The sequence below is a fragment of the Calliopsis andreniformis genome, unplaced genomic scaffold (assembly GCF_051401765.1).
Source record: "Calliopsis andreniformis isolate RMS-2024a unplaced genomic scaffold, iyCalAndr_principal scaffold0024, whole genome shotgun sequence".
NCBI classification, from domain to species: Eukaryota; Metazoa; Arthropoda; class Insecta; order Hymenoptera; family Andrenidae; genus Calliopsis; species Calliopsis andreniformis.
In genome coordinates this window covers 8,631,875-8,639,783 of record NW_027480433.1, presented here as the reverse complement: position 1 = coordinate 8,639,783, position 7,909 = coordinate 8,631,875, and positions in this window count along the sequence as shown.

Sequence of the window (7,909 nt, the reverse complement as noted above, 5' to 3'; positions counted from 1 at the left end):
ATCAAACAGTTAGGGCCTTAGAAGTCAACGCCCGAAGCATAAAATACAAAATAAATAGAACAGTTTTTCCATTGTATAAAACGAATAATTGCTACCAGTGTAAAAGTTATAGCCATTCCTACGTTCCGGGCAACCTAGGCTTCACCCTAGGCCGTTGTTCTACCAGATCGAATAGTTAGGGCCTAAGAAGTGAACGCCAGAAGCATAAAATACAATATAAATACAACAGTTTTTCCATCGTATAAAACGAATAATTGCAACCACTATGAAACTTATGGTCATTTCTACGTTCCGGGCAACCTAGGCTTCACTCTATGGCGTTCTTCCACCACATCGAATAGCTACGGCCTCAGAAGTCAACACCTGAAGTCTAAAATACAATAAAAATACAACAGTCTTTCCATCCTATAACAGGAATAATTGCAACCCGTGTGAAGGTGATGGTCATTTCTGCGTTCCAGGCAACCTAGGCTTCACGCTAGGGCGTTGTTCCACCAGATCGAATAGTTAGGGCCTAAGAACTCAACGCCAGAAGCATAAAATACAATATAAATATAACAGTTTTTCCACCGTATAAAACGAATAATAGCAACCAGTGTGAAAGTTATGGTCATTTCTACGTTCCGGGCAACCTAGGCTTCACTCTAGGGCGCTGATCCACCAGATCAAACAGTTAGGGCCTTAGAAGCCAACGCCCGAAGCGTTAAATACAAAGTAAATAGAACAGTTTTTCCATCGTATAAAACGAATAATTGCATCCAGTATGAAACTTATGGTCATTTCTACTTTCCGAGCAACCTAGGCCTCACCCTAGGGCGTTGCTCCAACAGATTGAATAGTTAGGGCCTTAGAAGTCAACGCCCGAAGCATAAAATGCAATAAAAATACAGCAGTGTTTCCATCATATAACAGGTATAATTGCAACCAGTTTGAAAGTGATGGCCAATTCTACGTTCCGGGCAACCTAGGTTTCACTACAGGGCGTTGCTCCACCAGATCGAATGGTTACGGCCTAAGAAGTCAACGCCAGAAGCATAAAATACGATATAAATACAACAGCTTTTCCATCGTATAAAAGGAATAATTGCAAACAGTGTGAAAGTAATGGTCATTTCTACTATCCGGGCAACCTAGGCTTCACTCTACGGCGGTGTTCCACCAGATCGAATAGTTAGGGCCTAAGAAGTCAACGCCAGAAGCATAAAATACAATATAAAAATAACAGTTTTTCCATCGTATAAAACGAATAATAGCAAACAGTGTGAAAGTAATGGTCATTTCTACGTTCCGGGCACCCTAGGCTTCACTCTAGTGCGTTGCTCCACCAGATCAAACAGTTAGGGCCTTAGAAGCCAACGCCCGAAGCGTTAAATACAAAGTAAATAGAACAGTTTTTCCATCGTATAAAACGAATAATTGCAACCAGTCTGAAACTTATGGACATTTCTACATTCCGAGCAACCTAGGCTTCACCCTAGGGCGTTGCTCCAACAGATTGAATAGTTACGGCCTTAGAAGACAACGCCCGAACCATAAAATGCAAAAAAAATAGAACAGTGTTTCCATCATATAACAGGAATAATTGCAACAAGTTTGAAAGTGATGGCCAATTCTACGTTCCGGGCAACCTAGGCTTCACTCTGGGGCGTTGCTCCACCAGATCGAATTGCTAGTGCCTTAGAAGTCAACGCCCGAAGCATTAAATACAAAATAAATAGAACAGTTTTTCCATTGTATAAAACGAATAATTGCTACCAGTGTAAAAGTTATGGTCATTTCTACGTTCCGGACAACCTAGGCTTCACCCTAGGCCGTTGTTCCACCAGATCGAATAGTTAGGGTCTAAGAAGTGAACGCCAGAAGCATAAAACACAACATAAATTCAACAGTTTTTCCTTCATATAAAACGAATAATTGCAACCAGTATGAAAGTTATGGTCATTTCTACGTACCGGGCAACCTAGGCTTCACTCTAGGGCGTTGCCCCACCAGATCGAATAGTTAGGGCCCTAGAAGTCAACGCCCGAAGCATAAAATACAAAATAAATAGAACAGTTTTTCCATCGTATAAAACGAATAATTGCTACCAGTGTGAAAGTTATGGTCATTTCTACTTTCCGGGCAACCTAGGCTTCACCCTAGGGCGTTGTTCCACCAGATGGAATAGTTAGAGCCTACGAAGTCAACGCCAGAAGCATAAAATACGATATAAATACAACAGCTTTTCCATCGTATAAAACGAATAATTGCCACCAGTGTGAAAGTTATGGTCATTTCTACATTCCGAGCAACCTGTTCTTCACTCTAGGGCGCTGCTCCACCAGATCGAATAGTTAGGTCCTTAGATGTCAACGCCAGAAGCATAAAATACGATATAAATACAACAGCTTTTCCATCGTATAAAAGGAATAATTGCAAACAGTGTGGAAGTAATGGTCATTTCTACTAGCCGGGCAACCTAGGCTTCACTCTACGGCGGTGTTCCACCAGATCGAATAGTTAGGGCCTAAGAAGTCAACGCCAGAAGCATAAAATACAATATAAAAATAACAGTTTTTCCATCGTATAAAACGAATAATAGCAAACAGTGTGAAAGTTATGGTCATTTCTACGTTCCGGGCACCCTAGGCTTCACTCTAGTGCGTTGCTCCACCAGATCAAACAGTTAGGGCCTTAGAAGCCAACGCCCGAAGCGTTAAATACAAAGTAAATAGAACAGTTTTTCCATCGTATAAAACGAATAATTGCAACCAGTCTGAAACTTATGGACATTTCTACATTCCGAGCAACCTAGGCTTCACCCTAGGGCGTTGCTCCAACAGATTGAATAGTTACGGCCTTAGAAGACAACGCCCGAACCATAAAATGCAAAAAAAATACAACAGTGTTTCCATCATATAACAGGAATAATTGCAACAAGTTTGAAAGTGATGGCCAATTCTACGTTCCGGGCAACCTAGGCTTCACTCTAGGGCGTTGCTCCACCAGATCGAATTGCTAGTGCCTTAGAAGTCAACGCCCGAAGCATTAAATACAAAATAAATAGAACAGTTTTTCCATTGTATAAAACGAATAATTGCTACCAGTGTAAAAGTTATGGTCATTTCTACGTTCCGGACAACCTAGGCTTCACCCTAGGCCGTTGTTCCACCAGATCGAATAGTTAGGGTCTAAGAAGTGAACGCCAGAAGCATAAAACACAACATAAATTCAACAGTTTTTCCATCATATAAAACGAATAATTGCAACCAGTATGAAAGTTATGGTCATTTCTACGTACCGGGCAACCTAGGCTTCACTCTAGGGCGTTGCCCCACCAGATCGAATAGTTAGGGCCCTAGAAGTCAACGCCCGAAGCATAAAATACAAAATAAATAGAACAGTTTTTCCATCGTATAAAACGAATAATTGCTACCAGTGTGAAAGTTATGGTCATTTCTACTTTCCGGGCAACCTAGGCTTCACCCTAGGGCGTTGTTCCACCAGATGGAATAGTTAGAGCCTAAGAAGTCAACGCCAGAAGCATAAAATACGATATAAATACAACAGCTTTTCCATCGTATAAAACGAATAATTGCCACCAGTGTGAAAGTTATGGTCATTTCTACGATCCGGGCAACCTAGGCTTCACCCTAGGGCGTTGCTCCAACAGACTGAATAGTTAGGGCCATAGAAGTCAATGCCCGAAGCATAAAATGCAATAAAAATACAACAGTTTTTCCATCATATAACAGGAATAATTGCAACCAGTTTGAAAGTGATAGTCATTTCTACGTTCCGGGCAACCTAGGCTTCACTCTAGGGCGTTGCTCCACAAGATCAAACAGTTAGGGCCTTAGAAGTCAACGCCCGAAGCATAAAATACAAAATAAATAGAACAGCTTTTCCATTGTATAAAACGAATAATTGCTACCAGTGTAAAAGTTATAGCCATTCCTACGTTCCGGGCAACCTAGGCTTCACCCTAGGCCGTTGTTCTACCAGATCGAATAGTTAGGGCCTAAGAAGTGAACGCCAGAAGCATAAAATACAATATAAATACAACAGTTTTTCCATCGTATAAAACGAATAATTGCAACCACTATGAAACTTATGGTCATTTCTACGTTCCGGGCAACCTAGGCTTCACTCTATGGCGTTCTTCCACCACATCGAATAGCTACGGCCTCAGAAGTCAACACCTGAAGTCTAAAATACAATAAAAATACAACAGTCTTTCCATCCTATAACAGGAATAATTGCAACCCGTGTGAAGGTGATGGTCATTTCTACGTTCCGGGCAACCTAGGCTTCACTCTAGGGCGCTGATCCACCAGATCAAACAGTTAGGGCCTTAGAAGCCAACGCCCGAAGCGTTAAATACAAAGTAAATAGAACAGTTTTTCCATCGTATAAAACGAATAATTGCATCCAGTATGAAACTTATGGTCATTTCTACTTTCCGAGCAACCTAGGCCTCACCCTAGGGCGTTGCTCCAACAGATTGAATAGTTAGGGCCTTAGAAGTCAACGCCCGAAGCATAAAATGCAATAAAAATACAGCAGTGTTTCCATCATATAACAGGTATAATTGCAACCAGTTTGAAAGTGATGGCCAATTCTACGTTCCGGGCAACCTAGGTTTCACTACAGGGCGTTGCTCCACCAGATCGAATGGTTACGGCCTAAGAACTCAACGCCAGAAGCATAAAATACGATATAAATACAACAGCTTTTCCATCGTATAAAAGGAATAATTGCAAACAGTGTGAAAGTAATGGTCATTTCTACTATCCGGGCAACCTAGGCTTCACTCTACGGCGGTGTTCCACCAGATCGAATAGTTAGGGCCTAAGAAGTCAACGCCAGAAGCATAAAATACAATATAAAAATAACAGTTTTTCCATCGTATAAAACGAATAATAGCAAACAGTGTGAAAGTTATGGTCATTTCTACGTTCCGGGCACCCTAGGCTTCACTCTAGAGCGTTGCTCCACCAGATCCAACAGTTAGGGCCTTAGAAGCCAACGCCCGAAGCGTTAAATACAAAGTAAATAGAACAGTTTTTCCATCGTATAAAACGAATAATTGCAACCAGTCTGAAACTTATGGACATTTCTACATTCCGAGCAACCTAGGCTTCACCCTAGGGCGTTGCTCCAACAGATTGAATAGTTACGGCCTTAGAAGACAACGCCCGAACCAAAAAATGCAAAAAAAATACAACAGTGTTTCCATCATATAACAGGAATAATTGCAACAAGTTTGAAAGTGATGGCCAATTCTACGTTCCGGGCAACCTAGGCTTCACTCTAGGGCGTTGCTCCACCAGATCGAATGGTTACGGCCTAAGAAGTCAACGCCAGAGGCATAAAATACAATATTTATACAACAGCTTTTCCATCGTATAAAACGAATGATTGCAACCAGTGTGAAAGTAATGGTCATTTCTGCATTCCGAGCAACCTAGGCTGCACTCTAGGGCGCTGCTCCACCATATCGAATAGTTAGGTCCTTAGATGTCAACGCCAGAAGCATAAAATACGATATAAATACAACAGCTTTTCCATCGTATAAAAGGAATAATTGCAAACAGTGTGAAAGTAATGGTCATTTCTACTATCCGGGCAACCTAGGCTTCACTCTACGGCGGTGTTCCACCAGATCGAATAGTTAGGGCCTAAGAAGTCAACGCCAGAAGCATGAAATAAAATATAAAAATAACAGTTTTTCCATCGTATAAAACTAATAATAGCAAACAGTGTGAAAGTTATGGTCAGTTCTACGTTCCGGGCAACCTAGGCTTCACTCTAGTGCGTTGCTCCACCAGATCAAACAGTTAGGGCCTTAGAAGTCAACGCCCGAAGCATAAAATACAAAATAAATAGAACAGTTTTTCCATTGTATAAAACGAATAATTGCTACCAGTGTAAAAGTTGTAGTCATTCCTACGTTCCGGGCAACCTAGGCTTCACTCTAGGGCGTTGCTCCACCAGATGAAACAGTTAGGGCTTTAGAAGTCAACGCCCGAAGCATAAAATGCAAAATAAATAAAACAGTTTTTCCATTGTATAAATCGAATAATTGCTACCAGTGTAAAAGTTATGGTCATTTCTACGTTCCGGGCAACCTAGGCTTCATCCTAGGGCGTTGCTCCAACAGATTGAATAGTTAGGGACTTAGAAGTCAACGCCACAACCATAAAATGCAAAAAAAATACAACAGTGTTTCCATCATATAACAGGAATAATTGCAACCAGTTTGGAAGTGATGGCCAATTCTACGTTCCGGGCAACCTATGTTTCACTCCAGGGCGTTGCTCCACCAGATCGAGTAGTTACGGCCTAAGAAGTCAACGCCAGAAGCATAAAATACGATATAAATACAACAGCTTTTCCATCGTATAAAACGAATAATTGCAACCAGTGTGAAAGTAATGGTCATTTCTACGTTCCGAGCACCCTAGGCGTCACTCTAGGGCGTTGCTCCACCACATCTAATAGCAACGGCCTTAGAAGTCAACGCCAGAGGCATAAAATACGATATAAATACAACAGCTTTTCCATCGTATAAAAGGAATAATTGCAAACAGTGTGGAAGTAATGGTCATTTCTACTATCCGGGCAACCTAGGCTTCACTCTACGGCGCTGTTCCACCAGATCGAATAGTTAGGGCCTAAGAAGTCAACACCAGAAGCATAAAATAAAATATAAATATAACAGTTTTTCCATCGTATAAAACGAATAATAGCAACCAGTGAGAAAGTTATGGTCATTTCTACGTTCCGGGCAACCTAGCCTTCACTCTAGGGCGTTGCTCCTCAAGATCAAACAGTTAGGGCCTTAGAAGTCAACGCCCGAAGCATAAAATACAAAATAAATAGAACAGTTTTTCCATTGTATAAAACGAATAATTGCTACCAGTGTAAAAGTTATAGCCATTCCTACGTTCCGGGCAACCTAGGCTTCACCCTAGGCCGTTGTTCTACCAGATCGAATAGTTAGGGCCTAAGAAGTGAACGCCAGAAGCATAAAATACAATATAAATACAACAGTTTTTCCATCGTATAAAACGAATAATTGCAACCACTATGAAACTTATGGTCATTTCTACGTTCCGGGCAACCTAGGCTTCACTCTATGGCGTTCTTCCACCACATCGAATAGCTACGGCCTCAGAAGTCAACACCTGAAGTCTAAAATACAATAAAAATACAACAGTCTTTCCATCCTATAACAGGAATAATTGCAACCCGTGTGAAGGTGATGGTCATTTCTGCGTTCCAGGCAACCTAGGCTTCACGCTAGGGCGTTGTTCCACCAGATCGAATAGTTAGGGCCTAAGAACTCAACGCCAGAAGCATAAAATACAATATAAATATAACAGTTTTTCCACCGTATAAAACGAATAATAGCAACCAGTGTGAAAGTTATGGTCATTTCTACGTTCCGGGCAACCTAGGCTTCACTCTAGGGCGCTGATCCACCAGATCAAACAGTTAGGGCCTTAGAAGCCAACGCCCGAAGCGTTAAATACAAAGTAAATAGAACAGTTTTTCCATCGTATAAAACGAATAATTGCATCCAGTATGAAACTTATGGTCATTTCTACTTTCCGAGCAACCTAGGCCTCACCCTAGGGCGTTGCTCCAACAGATTGAATAGTTAGGGCCTTAGAAGTCAACGCCCGAAGCATAAAATGCAATAAAAATACAGCAGTGTTTCCATCATATAACAGGTATAATTGCAACCAGTTTGAAAGTGATGGCCAATTCTACGTTCCGGGCAACCTAGGTTTCACTACAGGGCGTTGCTCCACCAGATCGAATGGTTACGGCCTAAGAAGTCAACGCCAGAAGCATAAAATACGATATAAATACAACAGCTTTTCCATCGTATAAAAGGAATAATTGCAAACAGTGTGAAAGT